This window comes from Mustela lutreola, chromosome X, assembly GCF_030435805.1.
Source record: "Mustela lutreola isolate mMusLut2 chromosome X, mMusLut2.pri, whole genome shotgun sequence".
In the NCBI taxonomy this organism is placed as follows: Eukaryota; Metazoa; Chordata; class Mammalia; order Carnivora; family Mustelidae; genus Mustela; species Mustela lutreola.
The window spans coordinates 15,838,087-15,863,761 of NC_081308.1; the positions used below are offsets into that span (position 1 = coordinate 15,838,087).

The window sequence follows — 25,675 nt, forward strand, 5'->3', positions numbered from 1 at the left end:
TTCTCAGCAACAAAAGGAATGATTACTTACACGTGCACACACACACACACCACATATGAATTTCAAACACATGCCAGATGAAAGAAGCCAGAGAGAAAAGAGTACATTCTGTAAGAGTCCATGTATAGGAAATGTTAAAAATGGCAAAGCTGATCTATGGTAACAGAAAGCAGATCAATAATTGCCTAGGGCTGAGGGTGGGGAGCGTCTACAAGGTGTTTGGACTGACCGGTCTGTATTTTGATCGTGGGAGTGATTCCTGGAACGTCTGTGTCTGTCAGAGCACATACATCAGTACACTAAAGATGGGTGCCTTCTCAGGGCGCCTGAGTGGCTTGGCTGGTTGAGCATCCGACTCTTGGTTTTGGCTCAGATTGTGATCTCAGTCAGGGTCATGGCATCAAGCCCCACGTTGGGATCCATGCTTGGGGTGGAAGCTACTTGAGATTCTTTCTCCCTCTCCCTTCTCCTCCCCTTGCTTACTCTCTCTCAACTCTCTCTCAAATAAATACTTAAAAAAATAAAATAAAATGGGTGCATTTTCTTGTATGTAAATTATATACACAAAAGTAGACCTGTACATAAATTATATGTAAATACACACACACACACACACACACACACACACACATACACGTTAATTTAAAACGTACAGATTCCCAAACTTCTCAGACCTGGTGAAATGGCACCTCCCAAGAGGAGGCAGAGAATCTGAATTTCCAACAAGCAGACCAGATAGTTCTCAGGATCAGACAAGTGAGGGTAATACTATTTTAGTCCACTTCAAAGAAGCAGAAAAGGAAAGCCTAGTGAGATGAAGTGGCTTTATGAAGGCCCCAGATAAACAGCAAGTGCCCCTGTTCACAGGAACAAGTATGTATCATTATTTTACCGAGCAGCAAAATGTAGAGGGAACAGGGCAGCACAGGAGGTGAGATGAAAGCAGCATCCATGATGTGCCTACTTTGCCCAAGCAGCAGTTAGTGGGCCTTAATAAAAAGCAGTAAAGGTATTTCCATTGAAGACAACGAGAGCCCAGTTCACATTAATAAATCATTTAAATATCATTCTATCTACATCTGAACCTACTTCTCAGATGCATCCTTGGGTCCGAGAGCTTGAATAGAACCATTTCCCAGGGCACTCTGCCCTCCTGGCACCCTGAGCGCTTGTCCCTTCTCTGAAGAAGCCAGGGGCTCTCTTATCTCTAGGCCTCTGCACAAGCTGCAGCCGCTGCCTGAACACCCCAACCTGTACCCCAAAACATATACTTTCCATACTCTTGGATAAGCAGCTACTTCCTCCAGGAAGCATTCCCTGCTCTACCTCGGTACCCAGATGGGAGCATTCTAGGTGCACACAGCCCTTATCTGTCCTCATCACTGCGGTTGTGATACCTGAGCTCCACCATGTCCTTTTACCTTGTCTCCCACTGTCTTCTCTGCACTCAGCCCAGAGCCCAGCCCTGAGTAGGCTCTCAGCAGGTATTGGCCGTCTGAACAGCACGGACAGAATTTCACCCACAGGTCTGTGGAACTATTAAGTCTGGTGTCTCCTCCACCACCCTCTACCTACTGGAGAATTCTTTTCCACAGGAGAAACAAATATCTATACCTGTCACATTTGTTTCTGGGGGTGAAGGACTCCTAGAGCTCCACTGGGAGTGGCAGGATATGGGGGCTAAGCTGGGCTCAGACAGGTGTTTGCAGACCCAGATACTGCCACCCCAAAACCCAAGCAGGTGTGATTGGGGCCCCTGGGGAAAAACATCATCAATCCAGTTGAGCTGAAAGATCTGTATCCCAGCCACTGGGGTCACTTGGCTTCCACTGTTGAGAAACCTAGTCCTCATCTGGACACAGAGAACTGATGGGTGAATGGCAGCTCTTTTCTTACCAACCCTGACACCATCAATTTTAAAAGCTACAATGGCTTAAACAAGGCTCCTAAAACTTGACTTTGCATCAGAATCACCTGGAAGGTCTATAAAAGTACAATTGCCAAGCTGGACAGCACAAAATTCTGATTCAGAAGGGCTGGAATACAACCCATGAATTTACATGTCTGACAGGCTTCCAGGTGACAATCATGATGCCAGGCTATGACTCACACTTTGAGAAGCCCAGGCTTAAACCACAAAGACATATGTGATTTCATTAATCAAGAGGCATTTAGGGAGTCTTAGTGTTCCTTCAATGGTTGAAAGATAAACAACTGAAGATTTGTTTGTTTTTCTCCTCAGCCATCTTTCGGCTATCTCTCCCTCATGACCACGAGATGGCTGCCAAAGCTCCAATATCACATTCTCACAGGAGACCAGGTGAAGTGGATTGAAGACGGTAGGAGCCAAAACACGAGGTCCCCTCATGCTCATTTCTCTTTGATTCCAGAAAAACCTCTAGTCTTCACCTTAGATCTTCTTGGCAAGCACTAGGTCCCATGGCTACAAGGGAAACCAGGAGAGTGAATACATGGCAAAGGAGAATGCAACGTTCAAGAATGACTTGGGCTGGGGCACCTGGGTGGCTCAGTGGTTTAAGCCTCTGCCTTCAACTCAGGTCGTGATCTCAGGGTCCTGGGATGGAGCCCCACATCGGGCTCTCTGCTCAGCGGGGAGCCTGCTTCCCCCCTCTCTCTCTGCCTGCCTTCTGCCTACTTGTGATCTCTCTCTGTCTGTCAAATAAATAAATAAAAATCTTTAAAAAAAAAAATGAATGACTTGGGCTTGAAGTGACTCAGCCTGGCCCCACTGTTCTCCACCCCAGTACCTGGGCTCTGTAGGAAGGGAAGGATGGTTGTGGGATAGGCAGCCAGTAGCCTGCCCCACCATTCATGTTCTTGTGTGGATGCCCCACTGCCAGCCAGTAAGAGGGTGTTCCCAAGCAAGGGCTTCCCCAGCACGCTGCTAAAAAGCAATCTGGCTTCATGCAATAGCTGTTTAACAGAACTCAACAGCTCTTTGGGCCCCCTTTCTCCTTGTAGACGGCTAGTTCTGCCTTTGCCACAGGATGGAGGGGAGAACTAAACAAGAGAATAAATTTGTCCATTTTTTATCTTTACCAGACTAAGCTCTGAAAAGCTACGGACTGTGCTGACTCTATCACGTTTCACAGGTCGGCACATGTTAGGCACTCAGCAAACATTTTCGGAATGGACCAAGAGCTTCATTTAAGTACCTGTCCTTAGACTCTGACAAGACTGTTAATAGAAATGCCTTCTGGATGTTTTCACACTAAAGGAGATGTTGCTGAAATAGAAGCTAGAAGGAAACGAGGACTAACAGAGACGAGAAGCAGAAAAGACCAGAGCGAGGAGTGTTACAGGGTTATGATTCAGCCAGGCTCATGTTTAGACGGACGTTCAACAGACACCGCCATGGAGGAGGGGGGGTGCGGGTCAGCACCCTCACTCACACTACATGCTGCAGGGGTGACAACCAGCCTGCATCTCTCCTGCTGACCTTGAGTGACGGGCAGCAGCTGCCTGGAGCATGGTGTCAGATGCACGTTGAGGCCGCTTCCAGTTGATGACTTGAGTCTAGCAAGGCATGCGTGGGATAAAGAACTGTCAGTGCGCGTCACACACTTTTTGCTCCCCTGGATAAAATAACTGAGGGATGCTTTGTTTGTTTGTTTGTTTAAACAGTTCAATGCAGACCTTGAACTCACAGCCCTGAGGCCAAGACCTGAGCTGAGATCAAGTCAGATGCTCAACTGAATGAGCCACCCCGTCGCTCCCTGAGGGATGTTTAGTTGACCAAAAGAAACTAACTGGCCTGGTCTCTGTGCTCATTTGAAGGTGCTACAAAGCAAACTCACCATTCTTTTCCAAGCCTAGAAAGACTACTCAACACGTCTAACTCCTGAAAGGCAGCAGGCTGTGTGCTTCAGATGTATTTTTTTCTAATCCTTAATACAACTACAGGAAGTAATACCATTTTACTGATGGGAAAGTGAAGTTCTAAAAGATTTTTTTTCCCCGAAACAACACTGAGTTGAGGGGCTGAGGCTGTATCTAAAGATGCCTTTGGGGAACACTCTCCCAGCCCCTCGCCTTATCCCCCCGTGGGTCAGAAGGCTTAGCCTGCACCAGAGTGCAGCTGACTCTGACCATCTACAATCAGGTCAAACATGGTTCTCTAATGCTAAAACTGACACATGACTTCTACTATCAGAATGCTCACCATTTTCTGTTCTAAGAAATAAACAAAAACCCAAAGTTCCTTCCAAAACAGAAGCTTATTCTATTTCTCTCAACCAAAGTCGACTCTGGAACACAAGGAAAGGCAGGACAGATCTTGTCCTAAGGGTACACTGTGCTTCTCTCTCACGTGGCCCAGAAAATTCCACAGAAACAGCCTGCTGGTACTCGTTCCGAAAGCAGCAATACAGAGATGGAATAGAATAAGAGATATGTATATGGAGCATGCCTAGAAACGAACATGACTGATGTCTTCTTAACACACAAAAAATAGGGGATTCATTAAGTAAAATCATGACTACCCTTTTTGTCAAGTTTATTTGTTTTGACAAACATGGTTTGCCTTAATTACAGCTACCAGTGGCCAACAGTAAATGATAAAATGTTTTAATTTGCCCACAAGAAACGACAGTATCTACCATTCCCAGGAAAAACCTAACCTCAGCCAAATCTTTCCCGTGCTGATGTTTATTATCAACATTGTTTTATAAAAATTATTTAATAAAACTTATAGTTCTGTGGAAACAAGTAAAATGTGGATGCCACCTAGCCTCTGCTTCCCCAGCATTAACTGTCAAGCTCCAGACACAACTATAACACCAAGAGGGCTTGAATTCTACTCATGAGACCCTGGTTTATTCCTCACAGAACCTAATCTGGCACCTTGTATATGGCGGGCACATTAAAAAAATATGGTCCCTTAATACCAGTTAATATTTATTCATCTCTTACTCTTGGCCAGGCACTGTATTAAGTGCTTTGCTTGTATTATCTTATTTACATCTCACAACAACCTCATGGAGTCAGATTTATTATTCTCCCCTTTCAGAGAGGAGAAGAATCTTCCAAAAAGGAGTGAGTTTCTCAAGGTCACCTAGGTAAGAAAAGGAGAACCAGGATTTAATCCCCGGGCATCTGGCTTCGAAAGCAAGAAGAACACTATACTAAATGAATAAACTATTTATGCCCAAGTGCACCAGACTTTTCTCATTGCCAAGAACAGCGAGTGTCATAGTACAGATATTTGCAGATTCTGAAGCTCCTCTACCATTAAAGAGTATCAAACATTGTTTCTGTTACAGAAGAAGTTACTGAAGAAATTGTGTATTTGATTTGTCCTGAAACTTGCATGGGATCAGGGATCAAGCCTAGGCAGCTTCTGGCCCAGGGGCTCTCACTAATTTAGCTCTTGAGTTCCTTGCAGCCCAGCCAGTGAAAAGAAAGCCAGCTTCAGAGTATAGAATAAAGGCAGGCGCCTTAAAAGGGTGTTCCAGGGCTCAGTAGTGGTCATCTGTCTATCCTTGCTGTTTTGGGATGAATTCCTGCAGCTGTGCCCCATCCTCTTTGAAGGATTTATAGCTAACCTACTACTATTACAAGAGTTTTTTAAAAAAAAGAAAAGGAAACTGCCAATGACAAGAGTGCAAGAGGGAGGGCAAGATGGGTGGGTGGCTTATAGTACAATTTAGGGGAGGAAAAAAAAATCACTGTTAAGGAAGTAAGACAGCTAAGGGCGCCTGGGTGGGTCAGTGGGTTAAGCATCTGCCTTTGGCTCAGGTCATAATCTCAGGGTCCTGGGATCGAGTCCCAGATCAGGCTCTCTGCTCATGGTATATACAGTTGACCCTGGAACAATCCAGGTTTGAACAACACGGGTTTAAATTATGTGGTTTCATATACATAAGCATTTTTCCCAATACATAAAGTACACTACTGTAAATGTATTTTCTCTTCCTAATGATTTTCTTAATAACACTTTCCCTAGCATACTCTATTGTAAGAATACAGTACATAATCCATATAACACAAAATAGGTGTTAATCGACTTTGTATGTTATCAGTAAACTTTCTGGTCAACAGTAGGTTATCAGCAAATTATGGAGGAGTCAAACATTATATGCAGGTTTTCAACTGCATGGGGGGGGGTCAGCACCCCTATTCCCAAGTTGTTCAATAACAAAAGTGTGTGTTTTATTATTTGCTTCTAATCAGAGCAATCTGAAATCTAAAAATCAATATTGAAAATATTGAAGGTATTTATTGTAAACAATCTGATGTTTGGAAACCAAGTCGTTGCAGAATTTGAGATTAGGGGCGCCTGGGTGGCTCAGTGGGTTAAGCCGCTGCCTTCGGCTCAGGTCATGATCTCAGGGTCCTGGGATCGAGGCCCACATCGGGCTCTCTGCTCAGCGGGGAGCCTGCTTCCCTCTCTCTCTCTCTGCCTGCCTCTCTGTCTACTTGTGATCTCTCTCTGTAAAAAAAAAAAAAAAAAAAAAAAAAAGAATTTGAGATTAGTACCAGAGAAGGAATAGAACCACTTTCGAGCCAGGTAAGGATATCTGACAAAGCAAACATAGGAGGTGCAATAAAGAAAGGAGCCACAGCTTCCAGAGCATTCCTGAGGAGTCTGACCCATTTGTGAGGTTATTCAACATCCCGTTCCATAAAACAAGGCCTCATAAGTAGCTGAAAATATGTCAGGTAGCAGGGGAGCCTTTCTGAATTTCACTCCAAAAGGCTCACAGTGAGCAGAGTATTCTTGCTAAAGACTGCACAGCATTCCAAGTATTTGATAGAAATATCTTTTTTTTTTTAAGTCATCTCTACCCCCAGCGTAGGCCTCGAACTCATGACCCAAGATCAAGAGTCTCATGCTCCACCGGATGAGCCAGTCGGGTGCCCCACAAATTATTTTTTTAAGAGCCTTATACTAATCTGCCTTCAAGATTCTGCCTCTCTCCCCAACTCTGGTTCCTAAGAGGCTATAAAATGAGTTGGGGGTGATCGTAGAGCCTTATGAATATACTAAAAACCATTGAACTATATATACACTTCACCAGGGTGACATTTTTGTTATATGAATTATATATCAATAATAATTTTTAAACTGATTCCTAAAATTCAAAGTCAAAGATAGAATTACCTTATCACCCAGCAATTCTACTTCTGTGTATATATAGTAAAGAATTAAAAGCAGGGACTCAAACAGTACTTGGCCACCCAAGTTCATAGCAGCACTGTTCACAATAGCCAAAAGATGGAAGCAACCCAAGTGTCCATCAACTGAGGAATGGATAAACAAATGTAGTCTATCCACACGATGGATGGAATATTATTCAGCCCTAAAAAGAAATGAAATTTTGATATATGCCACAACATGGATGAACCTTGAGGACATTATGCAAAGTGAAGTAAGCCAGTCACAAAAGGATAAATGTTGTATGAGTCCACTTATATGAGGTACCTAGAACAAAGAGACAGAAAATAGAATATTGGCTACCAGGGATTAGGGGGAAAACATAACGGGGAGTTACTATTTAATGGGTGTAGTTTTTGTTTGAGATGATATAAAGCTCTGGAAAAAGATAGTGCTGACCGTCACATAACATTGTGAATACACTTAATGCCACTGAACTGTACATTTTAAAATGGTTAAAATGGTAAAGTTTATGTTATATATAACTTACCACAATAAAAAAAAATTTAAAAACTCAGGGCTCTCTAATCAATGAGTACACACTTGATAGCTGCTTCAGAGTAATATGTCAGTACAAAAAAAAAGTTCAGAAAGCGAATATCCTTTTTTGCATTACAAATATGAGGTCAGAATATTTTACATGCATTAGTCAATGTTCAGTTCATTAGGCAGTTACATTTAATGCTTATACATCCAACTTGGATCATTTGAAGGAAGGATGAAAACCATCACACCATGGATAAACATCTGTGTTTTCCTCTCTCTATTAAGTAGCCTACAACTGTTAAGATAATCCTCTTGGGGCTCCTGGGTGGCTCAGTGGGTTAAAGCCTCTGCCTTTGGCTCGGGTCATGATCTCAGGGTCCTGGAATCAAGTCCCACACTGGGCTCTCTGCTCAGCGGGGAGCCTGCTTCCCCCACCCCCCGCCTGCCTCTCTGCCTACTTGTGGTCTCTGTCAAATAAATAAATAAAAATAAAATCTTAAAAAAAAAAGATAATCCTCTCAATCAGGGCTGGCCCATGGAACTTAATGCCATTAAAGGAATGTTCTGGGGGCGCCTGGGTGGCTCAGTGGGTTAAGCCGCTGCCTTCGGCTCAGGTCATGATCTCAGGTCCTGGGATCGAGTCCCACATCAGGCTCTCTGCTCGGCAGGGAGCCTGCTTCCTCCTCTTTCTCTGCCTGCCTCTCTGCCTACTTGTGATCTCTGTCTGTCAAATAAATAAATAAAATCTTTAAAAAAAAAAAAAAAAGAATGTTCTGTATCTGTGCTGTCCAATACAGTAGCCGTTAGCCACGTGGGACTAGTGAGTACTTAAAATGTGACTAGTGCAACTGAGGAGGTAAATTTTAAATTTTATTTAATTTTAATTAATTTAAATAGCCACATGTGGCAACTGGCTACCACACTGGTCAACACGAGTCTAAAATCCTAAACTTATAGTATACTACTCAACTCTCTTATCTTGCCAAAAGCCATGACAATTTCCACAGTTCCAGAAAGCTGAATGGTGTCTTGATCTCCAGGCCAATTTGTGGAGCAAAACATCTAGTGGTGGGTGTTGAGGAGGGACAGAGGATAAAAAATAAGAATTTTTCCTCTAGTCTCCTGTGTTCCCTGTGGAAAATGCTAACTACACAAAGAGGGAGGAGTAAGTTCATCTAGCACAATGAGAAAATGGACTTAGGACAAGTCTCAGACATACTTAGAGAAAGAGGAAAAGGAATGCCACTGGCTGAATAAGCTTCTGCATAGGGCACAACTGTATCCTTCAAGAATTTCAATATATAAATTGAGCTTGAGTGGAAGAAAAAGAACCACCATTCCTACGCAGAAACTGGAAAGTACGGCCACAGACAGGCCTCCAGCAACAATATGCTGAATACTTGACAGTGTTGTCCTGCTAACCACAGGACACCTAAATGTAAGTGACTATGAAGACTCACACATGCACAAAGACTGTCCCTCGGTCCTCCACCAGAATAACTGCGCTTATCTATGGCCTCATGGTCCATTTTGTATTTCCATTTATGGTATTTTTCTGCATTAGACTTGGATTATATTAAATTAGAGAAAGCCTATCTCACCAGGTCACTAGCTTCTTGGAAGGCAAAGCCGGGATACAAATATATCAATATAAGTACACTGATACATAGTATATATGTATTTTATAGATTTTATTTTTAAGTAATCTCTACCCCCAACATGGGGCTCAAATTTACAACCCTGAGGTCAAGAGTCACATACTGTATGGACTAAGCCAGCCAGGGACCCCAAAAATCTATTTTTTATATTCACAGACATAAGATCTGGGATCTTATACTCAATGCACAGATGATGGCCATACAACCTACCTCACGGAGCACCTATGTGCGAGACACTGCACTAAACACTTTTCATGCATTACCTCATACAATCCTCCTATCAACCCTGTGAGGAATTTCTGTTATTTCCCCATTTTATAAGTAAAGAAACTGAGGCTAAGAATAAAAAAGAAACTAGCCCACATCATCATAGCTACTTAGTGGCTAAACCAGTAACTGATCATATTAAGGTCTTAAATAGTAAATTCTTTGTAAATGTTTTTAAAGATTTTATTTATTTTTCAGAGAGACAGAGAGAGTACAGGCAGGCAGAGTAGCAGGCAGAGGCAGAGGGATAAGCAGGCTACCTATGGAGCAAGGAGCCCAAGGCAGGACTTGATCCCAGGATGCTAGGATCATGACCTGAGCTGAAGGCAGCCACTTAACCGACTGAGACACCCAGGTGTCCCAATTTTTTTGCATTTTTAAAATTTTATTGTGTGTGTGTGTTTTTTTTAAAGATTTTATTTATTTATTTGTCAGAGAGAAAGCGAGCGAGATCGAGCACAGGCAGACAGAGTGGAAGGCAGAGTCAGAGGGAGAAGCAGGCTCCCTGCGGAGCAAGGAGCCCGATGTGGGACTCGATCCCAGGACGCTGGGATCATGACCTGAGCCGAAGGCAGCTGCTTAACCAACTGAGCCACCCAGGCGCCCCTGGATTTTAATTCTTTTGGATGTATACTCAAAAGTGGGATTGCTGGATCATATGGTATAGTTCTATTTTTACTTTTTTTTGAGGAAACTTTATACTGTTTTCCACAGCAGCTACACTGTTGCACTTGCATTCCCACTAACAGAGCACAAAAGTTCCAATTTCTTCACATACTCACCAGCACTTGTTGTTTTCTGTTTTTTGATAAAGGCCATCTTAACAGATATGAGGTGATATCTCATATGTAAGTTCTTAACTGGAGAAAGAGGTAAAGAGGCTACATAATGGGGAATCTGTGCAAAGAGTTAGAGAAGGGAGACACCAATGTCACAGAAGTAAACACCAAACAAAACATCATGTAGGGAACTGGGCCCCACAGAAAGCCCCGGTTCCTTATGGAAACTGGGAGATTTTCTCAAAAGGATGCTGAGTTGTTGTTCTGCCTGTTCACAGAGGGCAACGCAAGAGAAGAGGCATTTAGAGGAGAGAGGTCTATATGACCATAAAGGACTTCTTGACGTATGAGGTAAGGGGTGCCCCTCCAGCCTCAGAGAATGTGAAGCAAAGATCTACTGTCTGTCCTAGAAAAATTTAACATGCACCTGCTTACAGTACCCCCCATGTTTTCTCTCAAGATGCCCTCGAGACCTGGAGTCAACAGAGGGGATCTCCAAAAGGCCAGGCCTTGGTCTGAGTGTGGGAAGATCAGCTCTCAGCAGGAATGCAGCCACATGACTTTTCCAAAACTCAGATACATCAGGCAGAGAGACAAAGACATCCAGGAAGTCACAGGGACTCCATAAACATAGCCATGACTCTGTTCAACGTATCCCAGTCCTCCCGGTATGTGTGTTGTCCACACCACCCAAGGCCCAGGCATGCCTCCATTCTGGCATGGCTGGCTTGACTGAAGATTATCTTGTGAATCACATGTGTACCTACGCAAATCGCTAAAGCTATGACATTGTTAGTATGTCTCAACAGGGACCAATAACCCCAGCATATGCCCAACGCAGTAACTCCTACCCTGAGCTAGTATTTTTCTCAAAAGACAAACTCCTTTATTTTTTTTTAAGATTTTATTTATTCATTTGACAGAGAGAGAGAGAGATCACAAGCAGGCAGAGAGGCAGGCAGAGAGAGAGGGGGGTAAGCAGGCTCCCTGACGAGCAGAGAGCCCAATGTGGGACTCAATCCCAAGACCCTGAGATCATTACGCAAGCCGAAGGCAGAGGCCTACCCCACTGAGCCACCCGGGTACCCCGACCAACTCCTTTATGATCTAAATTCTGACAAATCAGGTCTTCTCAGTGACAGAGAGGTTTTCTCATGAGTGCCAAAGAAGTCCTCTGCCACATCCATACCAACATTTTTCTCATACATGTCATACCCCACAGGGTCAAAGTAATGCCAAGCTGTAGGAATGCTGCCAATATGCTGGTGCCTGGAAAGAAAAGACTGAGGCCCTGAAACCTTATAACCCTCATGAAACCAGGGGTGTGCCCAGCAAAGAAAACTGGGAACAAACAAGAACAAAAGAACAGTTACTCATATTAGAATCTTCCCAAAGGAAGACACAATCCTGTCTGCCTTTTGTCTAATACTAATCCCTCCTTCCAGGTTTATCTCCCTAGTGTCAAGACATTTGTACCCACCGCTCTGTGTCCAGGAGCATTAGAAATTCTTTTCTACTCTGGCTTCACCTTCCTCAGAAATTCCAGCCTCAAGTCTTCAAGGTGGGTTTAAGTCTACACGCATTACATTGCTTGAGATCAAGAAACCCCACTCACCTTCCAGTCCTTCTGCAAGTCAGAAGCCGCAGTGTGTTGCTATACTTCAGCAGAATCCAGGGAAAAGGAAAACCAGACAGTGCTAAGGTCCAAGACCAGACTCCCCAGAAGACTGCCTGCTGGAACTGCATTCTCCTCTCATTTACATATAAGGTGAAGTCATTTCCAACCAACGCCCTCAGGAATTGAGGCTCACAGCTCCTTCTACAGCATTACTCACTTATAGATTATCTATCTTGGGAAAGACAACAGTGTGCAAAAGTTAGAAACCAGATTATCTGCTCTGGTCCTACTTTTTATTTGGGAGAAACTCTACTTCAAGCCACAGATGGGACCATAAGCACAGGCTTTCATTTACATCTTCAGCTCTGCTCACTTCTCTATTTAAAAATGCCCTCAGTCATTATTTACCATCCAAGGAGCCTCTACTAAACCAGCTACAACCTGCTGCATGAAGGATATGTGGCTTGGGCAAGACAGAAGCACGTAAACAAATATTTATAATACTGTGAAGTTGCAGGGCACCTGGGTGGCTCAGTGGGTTAAAACCTCTGCCTTCGGCTCAGGTCATGATCCCAGGGTCCTGGGATCAAGCCCCGCATGGGGCTCTCTGCTCAGCAGGGAGCCTGCTTCCTCCTCTCTCTCTGCCTGCCTCTCTGCCTCCTTGTGATCTCTGTCAAATAAATAAATAAATAAATAAATAAAATCTTAAAAAAAAATACTGTGAAGTTGCAATAAAGCTGTATCGCAGCAAAGGAGGACATACTGTCTGAAGGTGGTAGCTGTAGATGTACCCCCACATTCCCATCAGAATGGCTAAAATTAAAAAGACAGACAATACGAAAAGCTGACAAAGATGTGGAGGAACTGAAACTCTGATGCTTTCCTGATGGGAATGCAAAATGGCACAGCCATGTGGTAGGTAGAATAACGCCTTCTCCCTCATCCCTGCCAAGAAGTCTAAATCCTAATCCCTGGAATCTGTGGAAATGTTACCTTATGTGACAAAAAGGCTTTTGCAGATGTGACAAAGTAACGGTTCTTGAGATGAGATTATCCAGGATTTTCCAAGTGGGCCCAAAGCAATCACAGGAGAGGCAGGAGAGTGAGGGTGAGAGAGGAGATATGACGATGAAACCAGAAGCTGGAGAGAGAGATACTGGAAGATACTGCCCTGCTGCTGCCCTTGACAACAGAGGAAGGAGTGAGGAGCCACTGAATGCAGGCAGCCTCTAGAAGCTGGATGGAGAAGGCAAGGAAATGGGTTCTCACCTTACAGTCCCCAGAAAGGTTTTACTGACACGTATTTTAGGACTTCTGACTTCTAGAATTATAAGATAATAAATTTAGTTGCTACAAGCCATTACATTTGTGGTAATTTATTAAAACAACAATAATAAACTGCTTCCAACTCTTTGAAAACAGTTTGGCACTATCTGCTAAAGCTAGACATATGCCTACTTTATGACCCAGCAACTCTACTTCTAGGCATACATGAGCAATAGAAATGCTTTTGTATGGGCACCAAGAAATGTGCACAAGCATGTTCACTGAAGTTTTAGTCAAAAGAATAAGAAGCTGGAAATAACCCATGTGTCTATTAGCAAAAGAATGGATAAAACCAACTATAGTAGTAGTCACACAATGTAATACTGCTCAGAAATAAAAGTAAATGAACTGCTGATAGATACAACATGGGTGAATCTTATAGACATAACACTGAATGAAAAAAAACAGTCACAAAAGCATATACTTGGGACACCTGGGTGGCTTAGTCGCTTGAGTGTCTGCCTTTGGCTAAGGTCATGATCCTGGGGTAGAGCCCAAGGTCGGGTTCCTTGCTCAGCAGGGAGTCTGCTTCTCTCTCTGGCCCTCCACCTGCTGGTGCTCTTGCTCTCTCTCTCTCTCCCTCTCAAATAAATGAATAAAATCTTTTAAAAAAAAGTATATACTTGATGAAAAGGTTCTGGAGATGGATGGCACTGATGGTTGCTCAACAATGTGAATGTCCTTAATGCCAACAAAATTAAAAACTGCTAAAGTAGTTTTAGATTATGTATATTTTGCCATAATAAAAATGGGCATGCTACATGAATCCACTTTAACAAAGCTCAAAAATAAGCAAAACTAAACCACAGTGCAAAGTGGTGAGGGGGCACCTGAGTGGCTCTGTCAGTCAAGCGTCTGACTCGTGATACTCATGATTTCAGCTCAGGTCATGACCTCCTAGGTGGTGAAAGTGAGCCCTGTGTAGCATGCCATGCTCAGTGTGGAGTCCGCTTGAGTTTCTCTCTCCCTCTCCCTCTGCTCCTCCCCACCACACGCAATTCTCTCCGTATCTCAAATAAATAAATAAATCTTTAAAAAAGAGGTGAGGAAAATGGTTCCCTTTGGGGGCCACTGTCTAGGAGGGGGCACGAGGAAGCTTTCTAGGTGCTGGAAATGATTTTTGATCTGGGTTGGTTATACAGGTGTATAAGAAAACACTCATCAAACCATGTCTAAGATCTGTATGCTTTAGTTTACAAATGTCAACCCCAAGTTTATTTGCACATGACCTGATTTACCTGCATTCACGTTATCAACACCAAAACGGAAATGGGGGAGAAAAGGAAAACCTACCAAAAGTATGTGGTCAGGGAAGGCTTCAGGGAGGAAGTGAGATGTGACAGAAGTACTAAAGGATGAACATGGCAGATACAGAGAGGAAGGGAATTCTGGGCACAGGGAAGAGCATGGCCATGAGCAGTGAGGTGCGGGGGTGGTGGTGTACAGAGTGTGCTGGCCAGAGAAAGGGGGCTGAAAGGGTAGGTGGGAGCCCCATTTAAACACACCTGTCTTATCAGTAGTCTAGACTATGCTCGTGCTAGGCAGATGTCAGAGGAGGTTAGGTAAGAGGGTGATAAGATGAATCCATAATAGGAGGGTGACATGGATGGAGGGACAGAGACCTCTAAGGCTCTTATAATAATGGCCAGGCCCCAGATGACAGGTCTAAGCCAGGCAATAGTGATGGGGTCACAAGAGATAAAGGGGGCAGAAGTCCCTGCTTGGTTGTAATGGGGGAGGTTAAGGGGAAATGTGGTAAGTCTGCTGGCTCTAAGCCTACTTGGCTGGTGATCCCCGTAACAAAAGGGTGAAGACAAACCTACCCTTCCCCTTGCCTCCTGAGCTGGCAGTGGAGGAACACAGTTATCTCAAGAGCTGGAAAGCATCAATCAGATTTCCTAGCGTACCATCTTACAGACAAGCAATTGAGTTTTTCTCATGGGCCAACACCTGTGGCCACAGTTTGTAAGGAACAAGCTGGAACAAGAGAGGTGAGGCTTATCTACTTGACTGATTACATCCTAGAGAAGAGGGAACATGACTCATTCAGCGTGCTGCCCAATGCCCCCAAATGCCCTCACCAACTTCACCTTCTACCACAGGGCTCTCTGGCCTAAGCCTATGGTCTCAGTCCCTGCCAGTCTCTCACTGGAAAAGTTCTCCCCACAGGCCACCCAAATCCTATATAGCTAAGGGTCTGGTAATGCCTTCTAAGTCAATCCAATCTATCCTCCCACCAATCTGTATAGGCAAAAATGTGGCAGGGATAGAGAGGAGCTGGCTGATCATGGGCACCCCAGTGCCACCAGGAGCCAGAAATAAGTCTTGGGTACTAGATCCCATCGTGGCCCTACAGATCTGATATGAACCACACAGGAGGTAACTTCTGGGTTCTGTACTTGATGGCTTGTGCACATCTGAGAGTGACTGAATAACAACAACCAAATACCACAAACTTGTAAAGGAGAAACCAAGAATAGATGAGTTTTAAGCAACTAGTTTAAGGCCTGAAACTTATTCCTCATTTCTGATCCTCATCTGGCAAGGTTAGTCAACATTTAGTTAACTGCACAGTCCAATTCAGGAGCCACTACCACATGTGGATATTTTAATTTAAATCATCTAAAATCAAATAGAATTAAAAAACCTCAGTTCCTCAGTGCTCCACAGCCACATAGTGGCTGATGGCTACCATGTGAAGCAGATGTAGAACATGTCCATCCTCATGGAAAGTTCTATTAGAGAGCCCTGGTCCTCGCATGCAGTAGCTCCTGCTTGAACTGGCCTGATTATAAGAGGCATTCACTCTAGGAGCGTCTGGGTGGTGCTGGTGGTTAAGCATCTGACTTTTGGTTTTGGCTAGGTTTTGACATCTTGCAGTGGAGACACTGCCTTGCGTCGGGCTCTCTCTCCTGTCCCTCCCCACCAGCTCTCTCTACAGTAAATACATCCTTAAAAGATTTCACTCTGAAATCTTCTACATATTCCCAAGTGGCAAGAATCCTTTTAATTTTTAACTAATAAAGGTGAAATTATGTACCACAAAGGACATTCAGTACTCCTTAATAGAAAGGTACCAAGTTTCTGGAGTTTCTCAGTCAAAACTGATAGAAAGCAAAAGACAACTAAGAAATTAAAGCTAACAGGGTAGAGTTAAACAGTCCACATTCTGCTTTCTTGACCATTCTACTATAAGAAGAGCTAATCTCATCCCAGAAGATTAGAGATATGTGGAAATTAATGGACCATTAATAAGAATCAATTATTCTTTTTTTTTTTTTAAAGACTTTATCTATTTATTTGACAGAGAGAGATCACAAGTAGGCAGAGAGGCAGGCAGAGAGACAGAGGAGGAAGCAGGCTCCCTGCCGAGCAGAGAGGCTGATGCGGGACTCGATCCCAGGACCCTGAGATCATGACCTGAGCCGAAGGCAGCGGCTTAACCCACCGAGCCACCCAGGCGCCCGAGAATTGATTATTCTTTAGAAATAATTTATGACTGACAAAAACAATATCAAGTTAAGTGGAAATTTAGGTGGGTGAGGAGAGGGAAAAAGGAAAGCAGAAACATGTTTTGCAGTAAGAAAACTACAAGCAGAATTAGTAGTTTTAAGAAGAGAGCTTACAGTCTGAAGATGTAACTAAAACAGCTTAAATAATAGTGGTTACCTAGCTAATGACAATGATCACTAAAATTTTGTTCATAACACGTATCTCCACTGGAGGAAAAGTCATCCAAGGGGAAGGAAAGCTTCCACCGAAGGCTATAATAATATTTCACCACCAACTGTCACCCTTGATAAGTGCTCCCGAGAACCCGACACAAACAATTAAGGTAGAAGAGAGCAAAAACTCCTAAGAGGCGACACCACTCCCAGGCACGAGGACGGTTCCTTCTCTGGTAAGTGGACAGCAGACCCAAGTGCTCAAGGAAGAGGACAGGAATCTTGGGAGGGGGCGGGCAGGTGGTTAAAAAAGCAGCCCAGGAGAATCCCATTGTGTCCAGGTTACAGTTCAGATGGTTACTGCGAGTTAAGGGCACACATTACGGTGTTCTGAAACAAGGACACAAAGCACTGTTTGATTAAGGACTTTAGGTGCCTGATAAAAGACTCAAGCTACAGGGGCATTTCCTGCTCTGTATTTATTAATTTCAGGCACTCATTTATGCCCTCCTTCTGCTTATATAAAATAGAGCAGAAATAAATAGAAAAATAGAGCTAAGGGGCGCCTGGGTGCCTCAGTGGGTTAAGCTTCGGGCTCCTTGCTCATCTGGGATCTTGCTTCTCCCTCTGCCTGCTGCTGCTTCTGCTTGTGTGGGGTGCACTCTCTAACAAATATTTTTTAAAATGTATTTAACCCAGTTTACCCAAAATACGCTTATTTCAAATGTAATTAATATAAAGAATTATTCATAAGAGATCTCACAATGTATTCTTTGCACTGAGTCTTCCAAGACCAGTATATATTTTATGCTTTCAGCACATCTCCGTTTGGACTGGTCACATTTCAAGTACTCAGGAGCCAGCTGTGACTAGTGGCTAGCATACTGGACAGGACTCACTGATTTAGACCATTTCCATCATGGCAGAAAGTTCTTCTGCTGCAGGAATGATACCATGGTCACAAAAGGTACAATGGTATTGAGTGCTGTCAAGAATGGTATGAATGTGTGTTGTGGTATTCAATCTAACATGGGTAGGCATAATGGAAATGGAAAGATGCTTTGATAAAATGGTCTCCCCTACAATAAGGCAAAACAGGCTTAATCCCCAGGCTCCTGAAGGAAGAAGCAGCATTTGCTTTCTCCAACGTGGCCAAGTGGTAAGGTCCTCACATAAAATGTTGTCTTGGTGACTTGACAGGTGGTGGAAAGAGGGTGGGCCTGACTTTATGGTAATTATTAAGCTGTTATCAATGGAAAGCATGGTAGGACATTGCTAGAAAGATGGGAGGAGACAGGATCTAGCTCAGGATCTCCCAAGTTTAATGCCAGGCTCCTGTGGGGAATCCACTGGGTTAGGATGGGCTCTGTGAGGTCAGGTCTGGTCATTTACACCCAGAGTTGGTACTGTGTCTTCCCAGTACCAGTTTACAGAAGTCAGTTGCTCATTATGATCAACAAGTTCCTACTGGCTGACAGGACAGACTTTGGAGACCACATTACTGGGCGGTTCCAGTGAATTCACAGGCTGGTCCCATCCCTATGTCCCGGGTTTGATTATGTGAGAGAGCTGGCACTGGCTATAAAGGGACTTCGCTGGGCAGGGCTGGTTAGCCAGCACTCACTTTCAGGGCCTGCAGGACAAGTCCCTGCCCAGACTAAGTTGTCTTCCTCCTGAGCAGCTGGTCCTTCCCTGTCTTTGACATCAAGTCTTTAACTACTGGTTGGCTAGTCTGGGTGGCTCAGTCAGTTAAGTGGCCTACTCTGGATTTCAGCTTGGGTCATGATCTCAGGGTCCTGTGATAGAGCCCTGCATCAGGTTCCCTGCTCAGTGGGGAGTCTGCTTGAGGATTCTCCCTCTGTCTTTCTGGCCCTCCCCCCACTAGCATTCTCATTCTCTCTCAAATAAATAAATAAATAAATCCTAAAAAAATTTAACTATTTGCTTAGCAAGTCCACCAGTGTAGAACCTGGGGTGGTGTGGTAGATATACTATTCCTTCTTAGTGCTATTTTTTTTAAGATTTTATTTATTTATTTGAGAGAGGGAGAGAGGCAGAGGGAGAAGCAGGGAGCCTGACATGGGGCTCAATTCCAGGACCCTGGGATCAGGACCTGAGCCAAAGGCAGATGCTTAACTGACTGAGCCCCCCAGGTGCCCCTGAATAAACTGTATTATATTAATTTCACCTTTCTCTTTTTTACTTTTTCAAATGTAGCTGTTAGAAAATTTAAGATTATATATACAGCTAGCATTCTATTTGTATTATCCAGCACCAACCCATACTATTATTACTTTTTCTTTAAACTGAGTTCTTTTCATTTTCTACTCATTCTGAAAAATACTCATGAAATTAGTTTAATGTACAAGTTATATTTTTATAATACCATTTAAAAAAATCCACACAACTATTAGCCTAAAATTGAAAAGATAAATCTGTCCATATGTAACCTAAAACCCTCTTGTATACCACACCCTTTGCGAAATGCTGGCCCAGGGCAGAGCTACTCAGAGTATGGCCCATGGATGGGTGCCAGTCTCCTTATTTTCTGTTATCATTTAAAATAAGGACATAGGGGTGCCTGGGTGGCTCAGTGGGTTAAAGCCTCTGCCTTCAGCTCAGGTCGTGATCCCAGGGTCCTGGGATCGAGCCCCGCATGGGGCTCTCTACTCAGCAGGAAGCCTGCTTCCTCCTCTCTCTCTGCCTGCCTTTCTGCCTGCTTGTGATCTCTGTCTGTTAAGTAAATAAATAAAATCTTTAAAAATAAATAAATAAAATAAAGACATAAATTGAGAGCATGCATTTAGAAACATTTATAGCAATTTGACAGACTAATATCCACTGATACCGTGCAATCTAATACCTTATCTAATATTTAAAAATCAGGAGTCATATCTTCCATGTCCTTCCTTAACATTTTATTTTTCTAGTAAGTCTTTTTTATTTTATTTTGCCAAGATATTGGTCAATAACAAATTGGGAATCAGAAACAAAAAACAAACTGTTCACCAGAATTAGTTTGAGACACACTGGCCTAGAGTGTAGTGATGACCCAAGAACTACAGTCCTCAGTCATACCCAACAGTGTCCTAAGACAGAAAAGTATACTAAGGTGATTTTTCAGAGCCCAACAATGAAGGCTGGCATAGAGAGAGTAGGAAGTTAACTCCTGGCAAGCCAGAAATACTGTTAAATGGAAACTTTCTTCCTCTAAGCATTTTAATCTATAAAATTTTTGCTGTAATTCTAAGAAATGTGGGTCATTACCTTTGAGGAGAAAAACTGTATCCTAAGGAAAAGGCACACAAAATCCTTATAAAACATGGACCTAGAGTACTGAATTAGATCTCCAGAGGGGTACAGAAGATGTGTCAGCTGGACTCGCAGCAAGCAAGGGAGCTCGCTTGGAGTGTGTGCGAGAAGAGTTTGTTTTCATGTACCTGGGAAGGCACATGTGACACAAAGGTAAAAAATACTTAACTCTGGAGTCAAACGCACTGCCTCGCCACATACCGTATGACCTTGAGCAACTTACTTAACGCTCTCTTACATTCAGCATACTCACCTGTTGCAGTAGAGAATCTCCAAAAAAGGAGATTCATCCTCTACCGGCGGGTGCTTGCCACTGCTCACATCAAGAGGTGGAGTCTGGCTCCCTCCCCTTGAATTTGGCTGGCCTTGTGACTTGCTTTCACCACTGAATGCAGGAAAAGTGACATTCTGGGACTTCCAAGCCCAAGCCTTAAGAGAACTGGCAACTTCTGCTTCCTCGCTGCTGAAGCCCAGCTGCAACGCTGTGAGAAGTCCAGGACTGACTCCCTGTGATTAGCTACCAGGCCCATGACAGGCTATGCTGCACATTACAAACCCAGGTGAGCTCCCAGCTGACAGCAACTCCAGCGGACACCACATGGAACAGAAAAACCACTCAACTGAGCCCAACCTACCCCTAGAATCGTGAGAAATAGTAAGTTTGAAAAGATTTGCTACACAGCAGTAGAGAACTGAAACATCTCTAAAACGAGGATAGGGATGCCTGGGTGGCTCAGTGGGTTAGGCTGCTGCCTTTGGCTCAGGTCATGATCCCAGGGTCCTGGGATCGAGTCCCGCATCGGGCTCCTTGCTTGTCAGGGAGCCTGCTTCTCCCTCTGCCTCTGCCTGCCACTCTTCCTGCTTGTGTGCTGGCTCTCTCTCTCTCTCTCTGACAGGTAAAAAAATAAAATAAAATGAGGATAGAAACAGAAAAAAAAAAAAAAACAGTGTAAAGAATGGCTGTAAGGAGGGGCGCCTGGGTGGCTCAGTGGGTTAAGCCTCTGCCTTCGGCTCAGGTCATGATTCCAGGGTCTTAGGATCGAGTCCCGCATCGGGCTCTCTGCTCATCAGGGAGCCTGCTTCTTCCTCTCTCTCTTTCAGCCTGCCTCTCTGCCTACTTGTGATCTCTATCTGTCAAATAAATAAATAAAATCTTAAAAAAAAAAAAGAATGGCTGTAAGGAATAAAGTAAAATAATGTATGACAAGTGCTTATAATGGTGCTTGGCACCTAAGTGCTCAACAATTGGCAGCTGTTAGCCTTTGAGGAGCTAAAATGAACACATGTGCAGTGTGTAACTGCAGGCTGTCTGGGGTGGGGGGGTTTACAGTCAGGTTCCACTGCCTTGCAGGCCCTGAGCAGCAGAATGCACAGAAGGTGGAAAAGCAAGACTTTGTGGTGAAACAAGTATTGGACCTGAAAGATGGAGATTGCAGAATGATTGTTTCTAAACCTCTGACGCACGGACACCCACCCTAGGACTGCCGCACAAGAACCCTATGTGTCTGCACCAAAGGCTGAAGACTGCCATGGCAGAACCGCAGACGTCTCTACAGAGACAGAGTAGCCAGGTGGCTGCCCGCACCTGGGGGAAGGGCGGTGAGGGGGAATGGGGAATGACCGCTGATGGGTATGGGGTTTCTCTGTGGGGTGATGAAAATGTTCTAAATTTGGCTGTGGTGATAGCTGTACAACTCTGTGAAAATACAGAAAATCACTGAATTGTGAATTTTAGAAGGGTGAAATGTACAGTATATAAACAATGTCTCACAAAGTTACTACTACATAGTAAAGTAACATTTAAGAGGGTGGAGATGACAGAGGAGCAAGAAGCATTCCATAGAGTTGTTTGGCGCTAAAAGATGCCAGCCTATTCGGCATCCAGAGGAAAAGCAAGTATTTGCAGACAGTGAATGAACTCAGCTCCGGCCAGGAGCTGTGGACCCTGAAGACAGACCCTGCTCTTCCAAAGGATCATGGGAATTTGGCACGGCTGTGCAGCTCAGTCCTATCTGGCTTCCTTCTGCTTAAGCCACGTCCTGAACTCTGCTAATCACATGGCTTTTAAAAAGAGGAAAACTTCCTAGGCAAAATGATAACAAAAATGCTTGCTGAAAGAAAAACAAATCAAGGCCTACATTCGGACAGACCCCAGAGGTGGATGAGGGGGATCCCAAAGCTTAGCCTACCCCAGAGCCTCAGATGCCAACTCCACATTTGAAGGAGGTCCCCTGAGATGTGAGATGGGCAGTGGGCAATCTCCTCCAGGCCACAGTCTCCCAAAAGCAGCTAGCCCCAACCACAGCCACTTCCTGGGAAAGTTTTCAAATCCTTGGAATGCTGCCAGAGCTAATGCAGCACACCAGTAGTCCCCCCAAACCAGGCAATATCATCATCAGCATTATCCTAGGAACTGAGTGCATTCTGAGTTATATCCTGTTAAATCTTCCCAACAAGGCCCACCAGACTGTGCACCAACATCTCCCAGAAATCCCCATCTCTTCTGGCTCAAATCAACCCTGAATATCCTTGTTTTATAAGTCAATCCATATAATTCCTACAAAAGATGAGATATTCTTTAAAAAAAACAAAAACAAAAAACCAAAAAAACTACTCCAGAAGATGGGGCAGCTGAGTAAGAGGATAACATCTTTTAAACCTGGAGAGGAAGAAGGGCTAGAAATAGAAATGAAAGACTGACTACTTGTGTCACCAGTGTTGGGACATCAGTAGAGAAACCACTGATGGTCAGGCAGACTTTCAGTGATTTGCCTTGAAGGTCCTACCAAGTCCAAGTCCCATAGTGCCATCACTAAACAAGGCCAGAAGCCCCAGATCAAACACAACTTTGTGTCTTTCCCTCATGACCTGTGGATCCTTCCTAATGCCGAGAGGACCTGAGATGTTTAATATGCATGCACAAACTCAACTTGCTCTTCTTAGGTCCAAGCAGTTTTATTTTTTTTAAGATTTTATTTATTTGACACAGAGAGAGAGAGAGAGTGAGCACACAGAAGCAGGGGGAATGGCAGACAGAAGGAGGAGACTTCCTGCTGAACAGGGAGCCAGATGTGGGACTCAATTCCAGGACCCTGAGATCATGACCTATGCCAAAAGCAGATGAGGTCCAAGCAGTTTTAGAATCCAAGTGTTCAGGGTGCCTGGCTGGCTCAGTTGCTGGAACATGTAACTCTTGGTCTCAGAGTTGTGAGTTCAAGTTCCATACTGGGTGTAGAGATTACAGAAAAGTCTTTTATAAAAAAAAAGAATTGAGCATTCAAGAATAGTCTTAAATACAATTTTGGAAAAAGATGAAGAATTCTGATTTCTTGGGGACCTACTCTCAGCCTTTCCTAAGCAGCCCCACCCTACTTTGGCCCCTGTAGGAGGGTCTCCTGACCTTACAGTGTGCACCCCTACTTTCTCCCGATCTAAGGCAGGGGATGGAAAATTTCCAAGTGGAAGGACAAAAGGGAACCTCATTCTTTGTCAGAGCAATGCTCTCCTTACCAGGGAACAATTGGGAAATGAGTTCAACTCAATAAACAACATTCACCCATCAAATGTACCAGAAAACTCAACAGGTCTTAGGAAACATGTTTTGTAATTCCACTACCACAAACCCCACCAATACACCGCTTCAGTCCAATTCATGAATATTTACTGAAAGCTGGACCCAGTGTAGCTGCTCCCAGCATAATGCAATTGTTAAACATCAGTTTTAGACTTACTGTGTACCTGTACCAGGTGGCACTGAGAGAGGCACCTATAACCGAGACCTAGACCTTGTTCTCAAGCCGATGATGTGATAGGAAGTAACTGCTAACCGGCTTGAGTACTTACTGTATGTCAGCCACTGCTTTACAGATACTAATTCCTTCCTCAAAGCAGTGCTTCTGGGGGCGCCTGGGTGGCTCAGTGGATTAAGCCGCTGCCTTCGGCTCAGGTCATGATCTCAGAGTCCTGGGATCGAGCCCCGCATCAGGCTCTCTGCTCAGCAGGGAGCCTGCTTCCCCCTCTGTCTCTGCCTGCCTCTCTGCCTACTTGTGATCTCTCTCTGTCAAATAAAATAAATAAAATCTTTAAAAAAAAAAAAAAAAAAAGCAGTGCTTCTGTCTCCCACGTTGTTCTTAAGCCCATTTTAAAGGGAAGAAAACTGAAGCTCAAGATGTCAAATAATTTTCCTGACGTGAGACTGAGGAAAGTGGTGAGGTGGCATTCACCCCCAGGCCTTCTGTGGCTTAATCTACTCAGCTCCAGCAGCAGCAGCAGTAGCCACCAGCACTGGGTCTGGCTTACAGGGGACATGCAGGGATGCCTGCTGAGAGGAGCTGGCTGGTTAATGTAAGAGGCAGAATGAGAGTGTTTTGCTGAAGGTGCCACAGGCACAGACAAGAGGAAGTTCCTTAATTCTGACTAAGAGGAGCCTAGAGGAAGTGAACCCTGGAATGGGAAAAGGTAAGAAGGGGGCATTTCAGGCTGAGGGGAGCACAGGATCTGTGTAACATCGAGACCCATCTGACAGCTGAGATCCAGTGATTCTATCTATTGGCTAAAGATCCAAGCAACAGGGGCTTGCTCGTCACTAAACAGTGCCTACAGCAAAGCCCTAGAAAAAACAGTACATTTGCTAATTTCCATCCTGTGGGTGAATAAAAGGAAAGAAAAAAAAAAAAGGCATCACTGGTGGGTAATGGAATGCACAGGATTTCAATATTGGAAGAACCTGTTGTTAAAGGAAACCACCAGAGGTATTCCCTAGTCACCTTCTACATCAGCTCTGAAAAGCACTCATCAATTCGTATCACCTAGATGTGTGGGCTGAATCTCATTAAGAATGGATCCCAGGGGCGCCTGGGTGGCTCAGTGGGTTAAAGCCTCTGCCTTCGGCTCAGGTCATGATGCCGAGGTCCTGGGATTGAGCCCCGCATCTGGCTCTCTGCTTGGCGGGGAGCCTGCTTCCTCCTCTCTCTCTCTGCCCTCTGCCTACTTGTGATCTGTCTGTAAAATAAATAAATAAAATCTTAAAAAAAAAAAAAAAAAAAAGAATGGATCCCAAATGATAAAGCCTCTGGGTAACCAAGAATGATCAGCATCCCAGATGGATTATAATAAAATCTCAATAATCCAGATTTTACTGAGAATGACATAATTTTTCCAAGTATCTGGCCTCACTAGCCCTCAAAATAACAAACCATGGTACTACCTGGTCCCTAAATTGAACACTCCCAATTTTTCCACACCAACCATAATGCATATAAATGTAGTATTTTATTTTTAAAGATTTTATTTATTTATTTGACAGACAGAGATCACGAGAAGGCAGAGAGAGGAGGAAGCAGGCCCCGTGCTGAGCAGAGAGCCTGATGCAGGGCTCAATCCCAGGG

The 25,675-nt window shown here is 44.0% G+C and overlaps 1 protein-coding gene across 23 annotated transcripts in view; it reads right to left on the minus strand.

Moving 5' to 3' along the window:
• The window catches only part of MAP7D2 (MAP7 domain containing 2), a 97,642-nt gene that overhangs the window by 69,719 nt on the left and 2,248 nt on the right, over positions 1 to 25,675 (minus strand). The window contains exon 2 of one of the 23 annotated variants that reach the window (XM_059157870.1): positions 3,461 to 3,537. The exons of the other annotated variants lie outside the window; for them this stretch is intronic. The gene's annotated coding sequence lies outside the window, so the exon portion shown is untranslated. The remainder of the gene's footprint in view (positions 1 to 3,460; positions 3,538 to 25,675) is intronic. 23 annotated transcript variants of the gene reach the window in all.